This window comes from Panthera leo, chromosome D3, assembly GCF_018350215.1.
Source record: "Panthera leo isolate Ple1 chromosome D3, P.leo_Ple1_pat1.1, whole genome shotgun sequence".
NCBI classification, from domain to species: domain Eukaryota; kingdom Metazoa; phylum Chordata; class Mammalia; order Carnivora; family Felidae; genus Panthera; species Panthera leo.
The window spans coordinates 87,982,098-88,002,283 of record NC_056690.1 but is presented as its reverse complement, the minus strand read 5'-3'; positions in this window follow the sequence as shown (position 1 = coordinate 88,002,283).

Here is a 20,186-nt window from a genome sequence, read left to right as displayed (position 1 = left end):
CACCTGTATTTACCCACTCTGGCCACAGTTTAATTTCTCAATACATAAAAATGAATTATCTGCATTAAATTTAATTGACTTAATTTAGCTGATACAAAAATCCCTCAGTAATTGCCAGGTACTGAAGTGCAATTCTGGACATCAGAACACCTCTCCGTTTGTTCTCTTGGGTGTAGCAAGAAAATGGACTGTTAAGTGACTTTCACAGTCTCTACCTGAAGAGGGAAATTTTGAAGTAATTTATGTGCCTTGGAGAGTAGTTAGTGTTCTATGTGCTGCAAGTTTGAGTCTTGATTAAAGCCGGCAGGGGATTGATGTCACTAATGACCAGTTAATTTGGGGCATCAAACAGTCCTTAAAAGAGATTTGGAGTATGTGACATCATTAGGCTGAAATGTAATCCCCTAACTTTATCCTTATTAAATCGGTCTAGTCTTTTCTTCCATCCTTTGGTATGTGCGGTTTTAATTAACACCCAGCATCTATTTCAAGACACTGAACGAGGCTGGAAAATGCAATATAACCTAGCTGGCTGTGGCCAGCGGAGCCACTGAAAATTGTTGCTTATCTATTTTTTGTCAATTACATGGGATTTACTTTAAAACTAAAATGATGAGCTACAATTCTAAAGTTAGTCATTATAATTAGTGATGTTATAGGATAGACGATGATGGCCTAATTGGTTTTTTTCTACCCCAAATTTCATCTATAAATGTGCAGATTCTCCACGCAGGGTAACCGCATCACACACATCATAATGAGTCTTCTCTGCTCTTTCAATAATTATCATTTTGTGCAGGTAATGAAGCTTCTTCTCTGGTGGGGGTTGAGAGAGGAGTGCTATGTCACAGTCCTACAAACACGAATGTTATGACGGTCACGTTAAAGTCGGGGGCTTCACGCCGTGAAAATGCAGTTAGGAAAATCGTGAATGTGGGCATCCTTGAGCTTCTGAAAATAAGAGCCACGCGTGTTTATGTGCACATCGACTCAATACACATAAGGCATTATTAATATTATGTCGCAATAAACTGGGGGTTTACATATTTCCTTTCTGGTATATTTATATGACTTGAGGTTTAAAGAGAAAGATGCAGAAAGGATGTTTATGATTTGAACGTAATATTCCAACGGGGGTAGATATTTCCTATACAAGTGATGTAGTTAAAAAAAGAAAAACATGAACAACATCATGCTTGTGTTAAGTATCCATAAATACCACGGAATCCCCTGGTTTTTGAAGGATAATTAATGTGTGTTATTGACTACATTAAACATATTCTTTCAAAACCTCTGTCAAAAATGTGATAATAGCATATAATTAAAGGGACTCAAAGGAAGACATGACATATAGGTTTGTTTACAATATTCTTTAAATTTGAATTTCAAAGGAAGTCCCCCAAACAGGATCCTAACTTGAGGGTTTTATGAGCTTCAAGAAATGTTAAATATTCTTGTATAAACTTTCTTGGAAGTTTGCTCTGGGAGAATGCTGATCTGCTCTTCTCCAAACTCCACTGGGGTCTGAGTGGGGAAAGGGTTATATTAAATTGGGAAAATAAATTAAAATGTGCCCTTAAATATGTTCATCAGATATTTACTCTAGCTGGGAAATGCTTTTGTTCCTTCCTCTAACTTAAATTCTCTGTAGCCTCTGTTCCCCCTTGGCTTTTAGGCTCTTTGGTGACGGGACAATTTATATGGAGACTGATAATATGTTCCCATGTAGGAATAACACTATGATCATTTGTAAATAACACATTAAAATAAGGAATATGCATTTGATGCTCAAAACGATTGCTCTGTTTCAGGTCCTTCAAGATGCAGACACCAAGATGTGATAAGATGTGCAAGAGAGATTTTTGCGGTGAACGTGTAAAGAGGGGAAAAGAGAAGACGATGAGAGGTACTGAGGCATCTTCAGACGACAGTGGTGTCTGAAGCCCGAGAAGGCAGGCAGGCAGGCAGGAAAGAGATCTGTGGAGTTAGAACCTCAGGGGCTCAACGACAATAGGGTCTACCAATCCGATGCAGTGGCCCAAGCCTAACAAGCTCGTCAAAGGAGAACTTTGTACTGCAGGAGGGAGCTGGCCTTAGAATTTCTGCCTCCCTGAGCCAGTGGCTGAGAGTAGCCTGTAGGAAGCAGACCTTTGGTGTTAACATGGCGGTGGGCTCAGAGCAAAGCGTCTCTCAGTTACGCTTCATCAAGCAGGAGATCTGAGCAGTGCTTTCTCAGTCACCATGTCCTCCAGCACCACATGTCTCTGCTTCTCCAAACAGGATCAGGGAACAGCTCCTATACGGCAGGGAACTAAGAAGAGGGAGGGTAGAGGAAAGGACTACAGTCATCACTTTGAAGCTGACCTTGGGGCCACAGCTGGTACCCATTCTCTCCCTCCTCCACTATTTATTCATAATTGTCCCTTGACCTCAGCTATTAAAGGAACTTACTATCTGAACTTTGAATAATTTACCTCTGCCTGGTGTTACCACTTTCACAGTTATGATAGGAAAAGGAGGTACCAGGAGCACCTAAGCAGATCATCTCAGTTCTAGGTGCACTTCTCCCTACGTGTATGGGGTAAAGTCAGCCCCACCTGCTCCTTCTGATCAGGGTCAAGAACTACTGCCAATATGGTGACTTCTTACTCACCTCCTGGTCCCCATGCACGGGAAGTCCAAAGTTCTCTGGCAGCAGCTATAACCTGAACTTCAGTGAGCTCCTTAGTATGCATTTCCTTGGGGCATGGAAATTTCAATTCTGCAAAGCCCAGCCTTTTGAGGATGGGGAGCACAAATTCCCTCAGTGGTTCATCAGGAGCGATGGTGAATAGAGCCACTGTGTGTCCATATCTTGGTTCTCAAACCCTTGTTTCCTCTTGCGAAGCATCAAACACCGTATAGAAATCTCTGATATATTACAAATATGACACCCTGAAGGACAGAACCCCATCTACTCAGAGTATTGCCCCTGGACTGACCACTTGGGTATGCCTTTAGAAGTCCGCCCCTGCATTCAGGGACCCCAACTCTCCTGGACTGGACAGTCTTCTATAGTCATTCTCTGGGCTACCTCTGGTTTCTGCAGAGATCAGACTGGAAAAATCGAACAGAGAGATGACGGTGACCACCAACTCTACATCCCTTAAGTTTGAATGGCGACTCTAATTCCCACTCTCCCATCTCAGATGTAGTCATTGGTTTTCATTTACTAGGTTGACTTGGGTGCAGTTTCAGGGTGTTCTTACACGGATGGGTCTTACCCACAGGACTGGAAACCAAAATGAGTTACTGCAACTGCTAAATATGTCAGTCCCCAACGTACAGTACGAGACAAATAACCAGTGAGCAGCTCAGTGGACATGTGGAGCCACAGCGAGCCACATTCCAGCCACGACTTCTCCCGGTTCCCTTAGTCCTCTCTTTAATGGGGTAGCCGTGTTGACCCTTTGGGTCTCTGTGAGCCAATGTCAATACTTCATTATTAGGGTCACTTTTCTTCATCTCAATCTCAGGTACATGAAAGACAATTTAAAAATTGTCATAGATTTAAACACATTTGTCCTATCTACATAAAATCCATGGCACAGAGAAAATGTCTCCTTCTCTCATGTCAAGACTGCTTATAATCCACGTTCTGCTCGAGTAAGATCAACCTGACTTTAAAATTCTTCGACTGTTGTAAAGCAGCGGTGTACTCAAATTTGGTCATGCCAGTAACCATGGCAACCACAGACCTCAAAGGCTACCTCTGTGGAAAGTCCAGCTGTTAGAACTTGGCGGTACTCCACTGTCAGCCTCTCTAGCTCACACCTGCTGTGGGGAGGAAGAGGCATCAAACGTGGCCTCCGGTGGTAAGAAGGTTGGAGACGCTGGCTGTGTTCTTGCAGATACGGAGACCCAGTAGCTTCACTTTCAGGCACAAGCCCGGCATCGAACAGACGAGTTTTATTTTACGGCAAATGGAAAGAGCCAGACTTAAATTACATGTAAGGAGAGCGTCAAGGAAATAGGACATTTATAAGAATGAAGAGAAAGTTAACGAAACAATTCAAAGCACTTTCCCAAGCAGGGGAAAATGCGTTTACTTTTCTGAATGTCTCTACAAAGTATGGGATGAGATTACATTTACAAACAGTACAATTCACCCATTTTGAACATGACGCTTGATGAGTAGTGACAAATTTGAAGGATGTTTGGCACCACAGCTGGGATACAGACATTTGTGCAACTCCGAGAACTTCCCTCATGCCCTTTCCAGTAGATTCCGCCTTCCCGACCAGGCCCTGGCAACTGCTGATTTCCTTTCTGTAGCCACAGTTCTGCTTTCTAGAACGTCTTATAAGTGGCATGGTTTTTTCACATACCAACACATTTTTGAGATTAATCCATTTGTTTCATATGACAGGAGTCCATTCCATTGCATTACTGGTACGTATACCTCTAATCCAACATGCCCCAGTTTGTCTATCCCTTCATACACTGGCAAATATTTGGGTTGTTTCTAGTTTGGGCCATTATGAATAAAGCTGTTGTAAACATCCATTTACAGATCTCTGTGCGGACATATTTTATATTTCTCTTGGGTGAATATCTAAGAATATTCAAAGAGATTGTTGCATTGCATTTCCTTCAGCAATGTATTCTTCCAGCTGCTGTGCCTACTGTTAAACACTTGCTTTCGTCCATTTTTGTTTGCTTGTTTGACATTAGCGACCTTAGTAGCTGTGTCGTGATTTCTGATGGTGACTTTAAGATGAATTTTCTTAATGAATACTGATGGAAAACCTCTTTCTATGTGGTATAGCTTGTTTGCTACCCAAATAATTTCTTTGATAATGTACCTGTCCAAATATTTTAATGAATTTTTTAGTTCTTTGTATATTATTGGTACAAATCTTTTAACATTTATTTATTTTTGAGACAGAGAGAGAGAGAGAGAGAGAGAGAGAGCATGAACAGGGGAGGGTCAGAGACAGAGGGAGACACAGAATCTGAAACAGGCTCCAGGCTCTGAGCTGTCAGCACAGAGCCCAACACGGGGCTCGAACCCACGGACTGCGAGATCATGACCTGAGCCGAAGTCGGCCGCTTAACCGACTGAGCCACCCAGGCGCCCCGGTACAAATCTTTTATAATGCATTTACAAACATTGTCTCCCAGTCTCTGGTTTGTGTTTTTATCTTCTGAAATTTCAGTGTCTTCTCATGAAGTCCCATTACCTGATTTTTAGGGACTCTGCTTTTTATACATGCTGGAGACAATCTTTGCATATCCTAAGATCGCACTGTATTCTATGTGTTCTTACAGAATATATATAGCACATCAGGATTTGATTTTGGTCTATGATCGATTTCAAGTTGATTTTTGTATAATATGAGGTATGGATGGAGCTATAGTTATTTGCATGTGAAAGTCTATTTTGTTGAAAATACTGTCATCAGGGGCATTTGGGTGTCTCAGTCGGTTAAGCGCCCAACTTCGGCTCAGGTCATGATCTCACAGTTTGTGGGTTCGAGCCCCCCATCGGGCTCCGTGCTGACAGCTCAGAGCCTGGAGCCTGTTTCAGATTCTGTGTCTCCCTCTCTCTCTGCCTCTCCCCCACTCGTGCTCTGTCTCCCTCTGTCTCAAAAATAAGTAAACATTAAAAAAAAAATTTTTTTTAATTAAAAAAAATACTGTATTCAACATTGAAAAACGTTTCTTGAAAATCAATTAATCCCATTTATGTGGGTTTATTTCTGTGTTCGGTTTATTTTTATTCATCTATATGATTATTCTTACTTAAATACCATACTATATAACTACAGTGATTGCTGCGGCTTCTGGTCTCGAGACTAACTGGGGCAAGGCCTCCATATTTTTTTAATGCTTTTAAAGAGAGAGAGGAAAGAGGGAGCGGAGGAAGGGCAGAGAGAGATGAGACAGAGATCCGAAGTGGGCTCTGGGCTGACAGCACACAGCCTGATGTGGGGCTCCAATTCATGAACCATGAGATCATGAGCTGAGTCAAAGTTGGACACTTAATGAGCTGAGCCACCCAGACGCCCATCCATATTTTTTTTCCAGAATTATTTTTGTTATTTAGGTCCTTTGTATTTTCACAAAAATTGTAAAACTTGCTTGAAAACTTCTAAATACTTTTTGACTTAGATCACTTTGAATCTATAGATCACTTCAGGATAATTGATGTCTTGAGAATATTTAGCCTTAAATTCTTGAACATAGTATATTTCTCCATTACTTCAGGTCTTAGTGAATTTATTATTTAAAAATTTTTAAAGGATATATATTTTATAGGTTTATCCCTTAGTATCTCATGGCTTTGATTTGATTTGAAATGGTATTATCTTTCGTATATTTCAATTGTCAGTTGTTCATTACTAATATAGAGAAATACATATTGGGGTGCCCGGGTGTCTCAGTCGGTTGAGCGTCTGACTTTGGCTCAGGTCATGATCTCGCGGTCTGTGAGTTCGAGCCCCGCATCGGGCTCTGTGTGGAGAGCTTGGAGACTGGAGCCTGCTTCGGATTCTGTGTCTCCCTCTCTCTCTGCCCCTCCACACTCATGCTCTGTCTCTCTCTCTGTCAAAGATAAATAAACATTTGAAAATTATAAAAAAAAGAAATACAAATGTTTTATATGGATGTTATGTCCTGAAATGTGCCTAAAGTCACGTAGCAGCTACATGAGCTTTATTGTAGATGACTGGCTATACCAACATGTCTTTTGCAAGTGAAGCGAGGCATTATTTTTTTTTCTTTTGCAATATGTATTATTTATTTATGTTTTAATTCCCCTACTTGTTTACGTGGCTCTTTCCTCCAGTATGGTGTTGATGGCAGTGATGAGAACTGATAACTTTGGATTGTTATTCACTTTAAGAGGAAAATATTGAAGCTTTCACCATTTAATAGATAGTGTTAGCTGCAAGTCCTTTTATGTGGATGTGTTTTAACAGAGGAACTGTCTTTAGTTTTGCTGACATGTTTTTTATTTTTTTTAATGTTTAAAATTTTTTTAATGTTTATTTGTTTTTGAGACAGAGACAGAGAGAGAGAGTGACGGAGTGTGAGCATGGGAGGGGCAGAGAGAGAGGGAGACACAGAATCGGAAGCAGGCTCCAGGCTCTGAGCTATCAGCACAGAGCCCGACGCAGGGCTCAAACTCATGAACTGTGAGATCATGACTTAAGCCAAAGTTGGATGCTTAACCTACTGAGCCACAAAGGCACCCCTGCTGACATGTTTTTTAAATTACGAATGAAATAGTTATCTTTACCTCAGATAATTTGTATCTGCACCTTGTCTGGTAACTTCCTCCATATTGCTTTCCCTGCTTTCTCTTCTTCCTTTGTGTCCTCTGGGACAGATTTAAGCTTTTCCTGTCTCCTTACACTTTTCTGTATTTTACATTATTAATTAAATAAGATCATTTTTTAACTTGCTTCATTTCTTTAGGTTTGTAACCTCCCTCTTAATGTCATCATGTATTCTTAAAAGTTTACTTTTTTCTTTCTCAATTTCATGAGTCCATGTTGCTCTAGAGCTTAAAGATCTTATGGAAAATATCCTCTTTCATTTGTTTCAGGGTGGTGAATTAAAAGGCATAATTATCTCTCCAATTCTGCTGATAAAATTATAGCTATCTATTCACTGATGCATTAAAAAAACTGTCCATGAAAATTAATAAGTGGATATTTGGAAATATTTGGTATTTGCAGCAAAGGAGATTGAATCTTGTCAGACAAGATTGGAAATGAAAATACCATATTAGCGATGCTTTCTTTCCGTCATCTGTATCTCCCATTTTTATGGAGTTTCTTTCCATTTTTTATGTAAGTTGTGTTTTCCTTTTCCATACATTTTTCTATACTGTTTTTTATATATTCAAATAAGAAAAAAGTATCACTTTTTACTGTTACTTTAGCACACAAAGAATCTTATTTTTCTTTTTATCCTTACAAATTCCCCGTTCATAAAAACTGCACTTATAGCACAAAAACTCTCTTAATGAATAAAAGGTATTCTTAAAACAATTGATATACTACTCTTATATAAGGAGAAAAATTTAATATATCCTTCCAGTCCTAAGTGGTATTTAAGCACCACTAAATTTCTACCACAGTCAAGTTTACCAGATTTAATTTGTATAAAGTACAAGGAAAATAATGTGGAAGACGATGGGGGCCACTTACTTTTATTTTCTAAATTAATTTTCTCCTAACCAGAGCAAAGAGAAAAATGAAATGTACAATAAAAATAAAGCTGATTTTTAAAAACATCTTCATAAAACCTTAAAATTGTTCTCTGGAGTCCTTTATAGGATGGTAAAGTACGGTTTTAAGGCAGGAACTTTCTTTTCATCAAAATTTTAATTTAGAAAGTTCAGGCAACCACCAACAGACAAATAAACAAGTAAGCCCCCCGGGAAAGACTGCATAATTACAAGTGCTCAGAGTGTGAGATATTTCCACACACTAGCACTCAGCTCCCTGGGGTAGTGTTCGCACCTGCTTACCCAAATAAATGTCCATGATGTGTGATTTTCCTTGGCTCTTTTTCTACTCCATCACCAGCCTTTTTGTTTTGAAACACCTTCCTTGTGAGTCGGTGTTCCCTTTCAGCCCAAAATCACGTCAGCACAGGCAAGAGCGATTTCCAGATCTCAAAAAATTTTATAAACTCTTCCCCAAGATTCTAATTGCTGAAACAGCATTTATCTTTGCTTTAAATGCAATCAGTTTGGGAACTTCTCATGTCCTCTACCTCCTCCCTCTGTTCTCTCTTTCCTTTCTCCCTTCTATAACTGCAAGTTCCATCCCATGTATGTAACACAAATATAGGTCAAGGTTATGGTTATGCAAACTAAGAAGTATTGAAATTAAACTGTTATCATCTCCCAGTGCTTCATTCTGAAGAAACATAACACCTTTAAAGTTTTGGTGATAAGTCACTGAAATCCTCTGATACGAGTCAATTTCTTGGTTCTTCCAACTGATTCAGGGGGAGTTCTGGTATTGACTATAAAGTTTTAGCAATCTTGAACTAAGAACAAGCCCGGTAGTTAAAGCAAATATGTTCATCGTTATGTTAATAATTGCATTTTAATTCCATGATAAATAACTATTTTCATGTCCACTATAGCACCACAATTGAGACATGTGGGAAACAAACGTTCATTCCATCATGGGTTACTGACCACCAATAATCAATTATTACGGTGCTATGCACGAGGGAAGAGGGTAAAATGAGGTCCAAGTTATAAATGTCAAGATAGTTTCTATGGACATAACAGTGCCCATTCTACTAACGACATGGCACAAATTTTACCTAGTGTACCTTTTAAAATCCTACTTTAAAACTTTAATTTAGTACTGAATGAAGCTCTATTTTGAACGCCAGTTCCCTAGAAATAAACAAATTGTTGAGACTGAGTTTCTCATCCTAAGTAAAACAGCCATGGTGAGGAAGAGAGAAATCTGTCATTCATTTTCCAGATAGAGAGGAGGTTTATAGAGAGGAGACACAGAAGTGACAATATATGCTAACCCAAAAGTAAGACATGGAAATCATTGCATCTATAGTCTTATTAGTTTTCTCTAATTGACTTTGGACTTCAGAAGGATGGTCTGTTATTGTCTATGTCTTTGAACCTATTTAGTAAAGGCTGATACTAAGTTCTCTGATGTGCATCATCACATTGGACAATCTGATCCTATGCATTCACTCCGAAACATGTTTATCTTCTTGGTTTTTCCTAGGGAGAATATTGATATCAATTCATACGTGATCTTCTTATATCATGTTCTAAATATGCAAGTCAATACATTAACATATTGCTAACTTTATTAAACATCTTAAAGATTTCAGTTTGATGAGTATATGACAATGTTGCTCACCATTATTTTAGAAACACGTTTCCATCACTTGAATTAAGTGTATCGTTCACACAAAATGACGTAGAGTGAAAACAGGATTAGTGGTTAATGGCGTTGAACATCTTTTCATGTGTTTATTTGTCATCTGTACATCCTCTTTAGTAACATGTCTCATGTTTTTTGCTCACTTTCCAATTTGACTGTTTGCTTTTTTACTGTTGAATTTTGAGACTTCTTTTTGTTTTTTCCTAGATACTAGTCCTCTGTTGGCTATGTGGATTCAACTATTTTCTCCTTTTCTGCAGCTTGTATTTTCATCTTCTGAAGGTCTTTGCTGAGCAATTAAAAAATGTTTAATAATGTCCAATATATCAACTGCGTTATGAATTGTGCTTTTGGTGTCAAATCTAATAACGCTTCATCTAGCCCAAGAGTTTGAGATTTTCTTCCATTTTTTCCCCTAAATGTTTTATACTTTATTACTTTATATTTAAATCCATGACACCTTTGTGTTAATTTTTGTATGAAGTGTACTGCACACAGGTTGAAATGTATTATTTTGGCTATGGATATCTAACTGCTCCAGTACCATTTCTTGAAGAGGCTGTATTTCCTCCATTAAAGTGCTTTTGCAATTCTGCCCAAAATCAATTGGGCATATTTTTGTGATTCTGTTTCTGAGGTCTCCATTCTGCTGCATTGATCTATGTGTCTGTCCCCTGTGGAAATTCTTTTGATTACTCTGGCTGTATATTAAGGCTTGAAATCAGGTAGACTCATTCCTCCACTTAATTCTTTTCTTTTTCTTCAAAATTATTTTAGTTGTTCTAGATACTTTGCCACTACACAGAAGTTTCAGCACAATCTTGTACATCTCTTTAAAAATTTAGGATAAGAATCTAGGATGACTAGGTTTTTTAACAAACTCTTAAAAAATATTCTTAGGTTTACAGAAAAATTGCCAAGAGACCATAAAATTCCCATATACCCCACATCCAATTTCCATCATTAACATCTTACAATAGTATGGGGACGCCTGGGTGGCTTAGTCGGTTAAACCTCTGACTTTGGCTCAGGTCATGATTTTGTGGTTTGTGGGTTCGAGCCCCGCATCGGGCTCTGTGCTGACAGCTCGGAGCCTGGAACTTGCTTTGGATTCTGTGTCTCCCCCTCTCTCTGCCCCTCCCCTGCTTTATCTCTCAATAATAAATAGACTTTAAGGAAAAAAATTAAAACGTCTTACAAGAGTATGGTACATTTATCACCAGTGATGAAGATCTATCGATATCTTATTATCTCCTAAGGTAGGTCCAGGTTCTAATCAGATTTCCTCTGATTTTTACCCGTTGTCCTTTTTCTGTGCCACGATCTCATCTAGGATACCACAGTACATTTAGCTGTCATGTTTCCTTAGGCCCCTCTTGCTTTGAGGATTTTATACATTTTCCTTGTTTTTGATGAACTTGACCATTTTGAGGAGAGCTAGTGCAGTATTCTGTAGGATGTCCCCAGTTGGGATTAGCCTGCTGATTTTCTCATGAGTAGACAGTGGATATGGGTTCTGGGGAGAAAGACCACAGAGCTAAGTGTCATTTGCATCACTACCAATCAGAAGGGCATAGTGTCGTCATGAGTTATCACGGCTGCTGTTACCCTCACTCACCTGTTACCCTCACCTTAGTGTCACTCACCTAGGGTTTGTCGGCATTCCCCACTGCAGAGTTGGTCTCTGTCTTCCCTTCCCATATTGTGCTTTTTTCAAGGAAATCGGGATGTGCTGCTCAGAGTTAAGCAATGGGATAATTTGACTTACGCTCTATCTTCTTAGGGATGGAGTACCTACATAAGTTACTTGAAATCCTTCTGCACAGATTCCTCTCACTCCCCCATTTAGTTATTCAAACATCTACGCCAGCTGTACCCATGGATAAATTTATGTCATACTTTAAGTTGTAATCCAAAACAACTGTATTTATTTTGTTTCTCAAATCATTCTAGCTTTGGTCATCAGGAGCTCTTTCATGTGGGTCCTGTGTCCTTTGATATATCCTCATCACTGTTTTTATTCGTTTGAATAAACAAATTCATTTTTTTTTCTGTTTTGAATACTTCGTACATTCTGCTGCTTAAAATATATTCCAGGTTCGTCTTTCGTATTTGCAGCTCTTCTCCTGTCACTGGCCATTTCTCCAAGGACTTTGGAGCCTGGTTTCTTTTTCATTAAATAATGGTATTTAAAAAATGGATTAGTGTTTTTAGTTAGTAAAACACTACTAATCATTTCCTTTCAAAATTCAGGACAATAGTTGTCGCTCAGCAGGCCAAAGTAGTTAGGGAGGAGGCAACAAGGATCGTATAGCAGAAAAAGTGCATCAGAAAAATACATGATGGGGCTCCTGAGTGGCTCAGTCACTTGAGAGTCTGACTCTTGACTTCAGCTCCGGTCATGATCCCATGATCCCATGATCCCATGATCCCATGATCCCAGGGTGGTGGAATCAAGCCCTGCACTGAGCATGGAGCCTACTTGGGATTCTCTCTCTCCCTCTGATCCTCTCCCTTGTTCGTGCTCTCTCTCTCTCTCTCTCTAAAATAAATTTTTAAAAAAAGAAAAATACATTATTTTATGGAAATTAAGCACTCTGCTTTTTTAAATCTTAAATTTAAAACTATTGATTTTAGGCACTTCCAAGGAAATGACTCAAACTTTATATACCTCATAAAAAATATGAGTCTTTCCATCTCACCCGGATACATTTGATTTCTGTAATAAAACCATGATACCCATCCTGCAGTGATGGTGAGGAATAGTTGAACTTCATTATTGACTTTTCTTTATTCGGTTCAGAGGTACATGTAAAAAACCTCCAACAATAGAACAACACCAAATTTAGAATTTTATATTAGTGCAGATTTTGGAAGATGAATTACTGCTTAGTGTTACTTCAGAGCATTTTTGTCCCCTCAAAAAGTTTTTCTCGTGGTAGTGATCCATTTTTATTGAAAACCTTCAATTCTGTATGATTTAATTTAATTGAATCACAGAAGTAAGGTTAGGGTTCTAGAAAGTACTTTTTTAGAATTCCTTTACTGACAGATGTTAGTCTGAATTTCCCAGACTTCAATTTTCACATAATATGCATATACAATTTCAGAGCATTTTCACATTTCCCTTTAATCATACCTTACTAAAGTCCCAGCTCTAATAGAGTCAAATGTATTTGATAGGAAAACTCAAAATAAAAATGATATTCATTAGCAAACATTAACTACATAGTGTCAAAGTAGTGGTAGATTGTTATCTAGAGGATATTTATGTTTGACTACATCTCAATGAATTATATCTTTTTTTTTTAACGTTTATTTATTTTTGAGACAGAGAGAGACAGAGCATGAACGGGGGAGGGTCAGAGAGAGGGAGACACAGAATCCGAAACAGGCTCCAGGCTCCGAGCCGTCGGCACAGAGCCCGACGCGGGGCTTGAACCCACGGACCGCGAGATCATGACCTGAGCTGAAGTCGGCCGCTCAACTGACTGAGCCACCCAGGCGCCCCTCAATGAATTATATCTTAAAGAGGGGGTAGTAATTGTTAAAATTACAGCCACCAAACAAAAGGTAAACCAAAATAGGAATAATTTAGCTTTATGTACAGGAACATTCTTCAAGTATGGAGTCAGCTTGGTTGATTTTAACATTTGTTGAGCAATTACTATACTGCAGAAATTGTACAAGACCATGGACATAAGGAGGTAAATGTGATATGGCACCTTCTCCACTAAGCTTATAATGTTAGAAGGTAAGACAATGCTGTTTTATGAAGTGTGCGTTCAGTGTGGCAAAACTGAAACAGGAGTGTATTTTGTTAAATTAGGTTTAATTAAGTGATTTAATTTTCTCAGCAAGATTAGCTAAATATTCTTAATACCAAGCCAGAGACTATGTTATTTTTTAAAATCTTCTTCCTCCAAAGCTCTTGGTTAATGTGCTCCAGTAAAATACCCTCGATACATTTTAATGATCTGCCTATACAGGATGAAAACCTCTTCTTTCTTCTAATCCACCCAATTCTTTTACCGCCTTAAAATTATAATTTAAGAACAATTACATATCATGTTGTTTAAGCTCATGTTTTCAGATATCAAACAGATTCACATTATGTACCTAATGCTGGGAATATAAGCTAATATAAGCTGAGGTCCTATGTTAGTACGACCCTGGTTAACATACTTAACCCTACACTTGTTTTTCACATCTGAAAAATGGAGAGAACACAGGACCTACCTGATGGAGTTATTATAAAGATGAATAATTATATTTTAGGGTTAGAGTCAACTATACCACTGAACAGTAATTAGGCCAAATAACTTATTCTAAACTTCCTAATTATTTTAGGATTAAACATCAAGCTCTAACAATGGACCCATTTATAGGAAGTAATGCATAAATAAGTCTTTTTTTTTTTTCTTTTTTCCTCCTCCTACATTTGTTGAAAGAATGAGAAAGTAACACTATGGAACAGTCAGAGACGATGGAAAATTGTCTATTTTTAGAGGCTTACACTTGACCGTAGCATGAAAATGACACGTGTGGTACGATGCTATTGCAGGATCCAACCTAGAGTTCAGGTGTCCAACGTTACCTCACAAGTATTTCTTTCAGCTACACCTGAATGCCCGTTTTAATTGTTTTTGGAATACCTGCGTTAACTGTCTCTTTGAAAATCGTATACTGAGCTTTCTAGCCATCACTATATAATTGTTCGCACTCTGCAAAATCGTTCTCACCAGACTTAGAACTCACATTATCTTTTGTTTTTAAAGCAATAAAGATCCAACAGTGGGCCCTTGTTCCCGTTCCTGACACCGTGTCAACCAATATTTCACAATTTACTAACACCTGCATTTGACACGCAACCCTCTTCGTGTTTTCCTCGAACGTAAAGGGAACCTGTAGCTACCTAAAAGCACCAAGACAGGGTTCAATATGTATAAATTTGTGTATTGATATACAAGGAAGGGGCTGCACTATAGGTTCCTCTGCTTTCATTGTTTGAACTCATATTCACAATTCAAGCCAAACAGTTTCTTTTCAAAGTTAATGCACTCAAGTGGATGCCTGAAAAAAGAAGACGGTGAAAGCTGTCATAAATCTTACAACAGTCTATGAGATTTTTGGCAATGTGTGCGTCCAAATAAAGGGTTTTTGTTTTATGTTAAAGGCTTTGTTTATAGGTTGATAAATGGCATATGCATGTGTATCAAAGCCCATTTTTGTGTCGCTCTTATGCAAAATTAGCTTTTGGGAAAGACGAACAGATAGCTGTGTTGTCACAAAGTTTTAAATAAGAAACCTAATTTATGCTTGTATGCTTCTGCTCTCCTCAGAAATAGAGCAGGAATCTCTCTTACCCTTCATATCCAAAAGGGTAACATAGCACCACAAATGTGGCAGAGATTCAATAACTATACAGGGAACGTATGAATGAATGAATGAACGAGTGAGTGAATGAATGAATAATGATTAATTCTTTACCTTAAGGGCAGGATCCAAACATGATCTTGCTGCCAATGTTCAGACATTCAAATTTTTGCTTGGGCTAACGATAGACTTGTCAATAGAGCACTGAATGTCAATGTGTGGGGAATTTCTTTCCCAGTAGAAAAGGAGTCTATGGTTCAAACTGTACAGTGAATTCAGAAGGGGAATTGTTAGCAAGCTCCTCTGGAGCTTTCTTGGAGTAGTCTGAAACAGTCTTCGTGCATGGAGGGGAGGAACAGACGGAGGAGAGAAGGAGGACTCTCCAGGTTGGTAAGTGGCAGGTGTAATGGGCAAGGGAAGGTAAGTATGAAGCTGGTCTTGGGTGGACACAAGACCAATAGACTCTTGTACCCACCAGCCACAATCTTAAAAGTGTATGGAGAACCTTTGCAGATTCAGTCATGTATACTACCCAGAGGGTCTCAACACCACATTTGATCTCAAGGCTGCATCCCTGGGACAGTTTCTGGGAGCTGGGAAGGCAAGCAGACAGTACGTTCCAAGGACAGGGAAGGGGTGGAGAGCCTCATTGCTGGGGTCCAGCTAGCAGGTCATCAGAGGACCTCGCAGCTTGTGATGACCTCCCTCAAAAGAATTTAACACCTGGCCATCTGTAAATTTAGTTCCTGCCTCTCCTTATAAGCCCTACCCTTGTTTTGTTTGCTAGTTGGTTTTAGTTTCTGACTTGATCTGATCCATTACTTAATATACCCTCAGGATGTCCAGGCTTCTAATAACCTCCCCCTGTTCATGCAACTACCTTCGGCAGATCTAGTTCACTTTCCAGTTTCACTCACATCATCTCCTAAAGTTCCACCTGAGAGTGAGCACGGCAGCTTAACATACTTGTCATTCTCCCACTCTTAACCTTTCTCTGGTTACAATACAAACTTGATCACTTTGATTTTTGCTAGATTCTCTTAGATGTAGTCCTTTAGGTTGATCCTTGAGAGATCCACATTACCTACCCTTTAAAATGAGTTTAATCGCCAGAGATGTTTTAGTTCTTTCTGGCAAAGTTCAATTAGCAAACAACATAGAAAGTTCAGTGTGATCCCAATTAGAGTTAACCAAGCAAAGATGAGAAGTTCTCAGCATGGGAGTGGATACAATAAAGGCTCATGGAATTTGTGTTGAAAAGTGAAGATACCAAAAAAAAAAAAAAAGTGAAGATATCAAATGCATGCAGTCATGCAAAATGAGATAGCCCCAAGGGTTGTGGGTCTTAGTTAGGTTCAAGTGTTGTAACAGATGGAAATACAGCAGAAGGAGAGAGAGAGCAGGGAATTTGAAACTGAAATTATGGAGGCATTGAAGTTACAGGTGACAAAGAGCTCTAGTACATGACAATGAGAATTAGCGGCTGATAATAAGACACACAATAAGATAATTAGAAGAGAAATTCAAGGATCTAAGAAGCTAGATTATTTCAAAGATCATCAATAAGGACATTGATATCATAAGGAACTGTGACATTAAGAGTGTTATTCATTAGATTCAAATGATCATAAATAAAGAGGAGTGACCCATGGCATAGTAGGAGAGAGAACTGAAGAATTTATTGATTGGCAGCAAAATCTGAAAATCAGATGTTCAGGTTAAATTAGAAGTAAAGAGATTTTATTTGGGGTCCAGGGCTGTCATACTGTGATTCAAGTCCTACCTCAAATGTTGCAAAGAGGGAGGAATTTTTTATGGAAACACGGATCAGTGTCGCTTAAGGAAAATTTAGTACATGCAGGAGGTATCACTGAGCCAAGGCCACCCATTAAAGGAACAGACCTACCTTACAAGGATGGATCTCCTTTAGTCCATTCCATAATGACACTCAGTTATTGACTGGAAGCAGCCTTGTGGAAGAACGGCCTCAGTGAAAATGCAACAGTAGATTTCAGAGGGCAGTAGCAGAGCCACAGTCTCAATATTTGGAGGTCTTTGAGGCACATTCTCATGGCCACCACAGATGACTCGTTATTACACGCAGAGTGCCCTCACCACACAGGCTCAGGAAACACCTCCTCCATAGTCCCCGGGCCTTGGTTGGTGAGGGAACCCTGAGCAGAGAGAACTTAGTCCAAACTACAGAACCTTTGCTTCCAGTGATCATGGGGTTGGTTTCTATCATCTCCTCCTTCTGCATTCTCCCTTCTAAATTCCCCTTTCCTATAACTGTCAGCTCAGCAGGCCTGGTGGCTTGCCTGGTGGGATGTTCAAACCCTCCATTCATGAGGCATCTGAGTTCTTGGTGACCTTGCTATTTTCAGACTCGTGTGGCTATATGGGAAGGTTCATTACCAGCATGAGGGCATGGGAGCACACGATATTACCCAGATTGAAGACTCAGGCTCTGTTTATCTCTCATTGCTCCTATTATTTGTAAGAAACCCTACCTCCAGCTGCTGGTCATGGTGAGTTACCCCAGCCAGCCTGGTAATCTCTGGGCATTGGGAGTCAAGAGTCTCCTGGCAGCAGCTGTAATCTTTGAGACCCTTCCAGTAGCACTAGCAAGAATGAGCCCCATTTGGGAACAGGATCTCAAACCCTACACGGCCCACTGTACAGGACCTCACGTATCCATTTCCAGGAGCCAGATTTCAGTGAACACCATTCATCTTGCGGGTGAAAAATGTCTGTGAGGAAAATGAGTGCTAACAACTAAACTGTTAGCCACTGGCCCAACCTGTACCTGTCTTTATATTGAATCATTTTTCATGATACTCTCTAAGACAGCATTATTTAAAATAATTATGATCAGTAACTGTAATAACTGTCTCCCAAGGAATGATCTTCTTAGTATTTTACCTTAAGGAGAACTCAAGCAAATCTTTTTTCTTTAATTTTCTGAGGTCTCTTTTTATAAGGACATTAATCTCATCATAAGGTCTCCACCCTAATTACCTTCCAAAAACCCCATCTCCAAGTGTTATCACATTGGGGATAGGACTTCAACACATGGATTTTAGGGAGATACAAATATTCAGTCCACAATGCATGTCCTTCAATCCCCAATTCCCACAGGGCAATGTGTCAAATGTCACTGAACATGCGCTCACATGGTGGGCTGTGGTAAGGAGAAGAAATATGAATGTAAGAAACCCCAATCTGTTAGAAGAGGGATGCCCTCAAAACTGCCCAAACTGTGTTGGAAGGAGACAATATGTGTGTGTCTCTGTGTATGTGTGTGTGTGTGTGTGTGTGTGTGTGTGTGTGTGTGTGTATATATATATATATATATATATATATATATGTATATATGTGTATATACAAATATATATATATATATATATATTTGAAAGAAAATGGGTGTGAGCAGAGGAGAGGGGCAGAAGGAGAAAGAGAGAATGTTAAGCAGGCTCCACACTCAGCCTGGAGCAAAATACAGTGCTTGATCCCACAATCCCGAGATCATGAACTGAGCTGAAATCAAGAGTCAGATGCACAACCACCTGAGCCCCCCATGTGCCCAGAAGGAGACAATATTTTTACTATCTTGGATAAAGTGTCCCACAGGAAAGGATACTACGTCTATCTTCCAGGACTATTTGTTGCACAGACGTATTTGAAAGGACGGCACGGAACAAAAGCTGTCAAAGGCTCTGTTCAGAAAATATGCACAAATGTAAGAGACGCAGAGTTTTCTCTTAACAGCAAGATGCTCAATTAACCAAGAGAAACCAGCAAAAGAAGAAAGTGGAAACAAGGCACAAGTGGTAAAATACACAATAAGTAAGGTGGAAGATTGAATATGGTGTCTATGAGAAACATGCTGCAAATATAGAGATCGATTACAGTCCGTGGAGGGCAAAGCGAACACACCAACACTGACTTTAAGAAAGTCGGAGTCGTTGCATTAATATTTGACAAAATAGACTTCAGAACAAACAATGTTGCTAGTAATAAAGGCAGATATTTTATAATGAGAAAGCTAGCTACTCTCAAAGAAGACATAACAAGCCCAGCTATGCATCGAACAACAGGGATTTGAAGCACTTAAACCAAATACTAGGATAATTGAACTGAAAGGAGAAATAAGAAATCCACAGCTCCAATTCTAATTTCCAATAGGTGGGTCTTGATAACCGATAGAGCAATTAGGCCAAAAATGTATAAGTATGTAATGACCTATAAACAGCATCAGCAAACTTGCCAAAAGGGTCATTTAAATGAGCCAGTCAATAACAGAAAACACACATTCTCTCAAGTACGTTGGGAAAACGCAAGATAAAACATATTTTGGCCATAAGAAAAAGACAAATTTAAAAGAATAGAAATAATGCGAGTTATGTGCTCAAAGCATAAAGGCATTTAACGAAAAATGAATGCTGGTAAGATAGCTGGGAAAGCTCCAAAAATATGGAAATTAAACCAGACACTTTTAAGTAAACTATGGATCAAAGAAGAAGTTTAAAGCAAAGTTATTAAAATATTTGGCCTGGATGAAAATGAAGTATAACATTCAGGGATTATGCTCCTAGGTATTTTCCCAAGACGATAGAAGCAATCACGGACTAGTCAAACCTGATTGCCACTCAAATATCCATCAATGTACACGGTTTTACAGTTACACATTCAATACTACATAACAATAAAAAGAATTAAGTATTTATACAAGATACAACATGAATGAAAGTAAATATGGTTAGAGAAAGAAGCCAAGCAAAGAGTTTCCATATCACATGCTGTGAGTTTTATAAAATTCTAAGAAATAAAATATATTGTATTAGACAGGAAGTAGATCAGTGGTCACCTGGGGCCTGGGGATAG